Genomic DNA, 1,586 nt, shown 5'->3' on the forward strand with positions numbered 1-1,586 from the left:
CTAGACCACACTCTATAACATACAAGGACCCAACAATTCTAGTAAATCCCCCAAGAGCAAGCATTTAGTGCGACAGTGGTGAGGAAAAACTCCCTTTTAGGAAGAAACCTCGGACAGACCCAGGCTCTTGGTAGGCGGTGTCTGACGGTGCCGGTTGGGGGTTTGATGACTAGTGGCAATAACAGTCACAATAAAGATAAACTTCAAGACCTGTCCATTGCCATGACAACATTATGGTGATGCAAATTCAGTAACAAGAAACCTTGGTGGGACCTTTGACGATGGCCTGTCAATCTTAGCAAACAAGACAGCAGTAGACCGCTCTTGTAGATCATCCTGTACAACATCAGGAAGATCTGCTCCTTCGGGCGCCCAGATAGCTCAGTTGGCACGCGCCCATATATAGAAGGTTACTCCTCGACGCAGCGACCGTGGGTTTGACTCCGACCTGCTGCCCTTTGCTGCATGTCGTTCCCCCTCTCTTACCCCTTTCATGTCTTCAGCCGTCAAATAAAGGCCTAAAATGCCCAAAAAATAATCTAAAAAAAAAAAAAAAAGATCTGCTCCTTCCTCACTATGTAATTGGCCCAGGAAACAATAATAATAACAACAATAATAATAATAATAATTAAAGACAAAAATAAAAAACAAGCAGTGTTGGACAGGCCCTCGCGCCTCTGCGCGCATCGGGGTTACCGGCGGATGCCGCTCCTTGCGACCATGTATTTGCGCGGCACTCAGACACTGCAAATCTTCACCTATGAAAAGGGAACTCTCTGCTGAGTTCAATGAGACCTCACACAAGACTCTACCTTAAACGGTTCAAATGTTATGAAAGGGGGCGTGGTCTGAGTAAGTGGGCGTGGTTAAAGTATAGGGGGTGGCTCAGTATCACATGTCGACCACACATTATAAGTTTCATGTAAATCGGATAATGTTTGTCATATAAGGCTGATTTCCTGTTGCCAGCAGGGGGTGCTATGACCAAAAGTCAATATTGGCCTGTATATGTCCTCAGGCCTGGACTCTTGTTGATTGTGGGAAATTTCAAGCAGATATGACAATGTACACTGTAGTTACAGCCACTTTCTCGTTCATCGCTAAACACTCAAAATGGCCGCCACACCACGCCCACAACGTTTGACGAAAAGTTTTTCTTTTAATAGCTTTTCATCTTTAAGGTGTTGAGACCAAATTTGAAGTCCATCGGATGAAATCTCTAGGAGGAGTTCATTAAAGTATAGCACCTTGACTTTTAGGCCTACTTCCTGTTGCCACTAGGGGCCGCTATGACTTTGAGCCAATATCGGCATGTAGATGTTGTCAGGGTATGAATCCTGAAAAGTTTCGAGCCAATTGGACAATGTACACTCAAGTTACACCCACTTCCCGGGTGGCGAAACGCACAAAATGGCCATGCCACGGCCATGCCCTATGACGAAAAGTTTTTCTTTTAATAACTTTTCATCTTTAATGTCTTAAGATGGCACAGACCAAATTTGAAGTTGATCGGATAAAATCTCTAGGAGGAGTTTGTTAAAGTACGACGTGGAAATGGCCAAAATTGCACTAATTTCGAACTTTTA

Source organism: Sander lucioperca, chromosome 5 (genome assembly GCF_008315115.2).
Source record: "Sander lucioperca isolate FBNREF2018 chromosome 5, SLUC_FBN_1.2, whole genome shotgun sequence".
NCBI classification, from domain to species: domain Eukaryota; kingdom Metazoa; phylum Chordata; class Actinopteri; order Perciformes; family Percidae; genus Sander; species Sander lucioperca.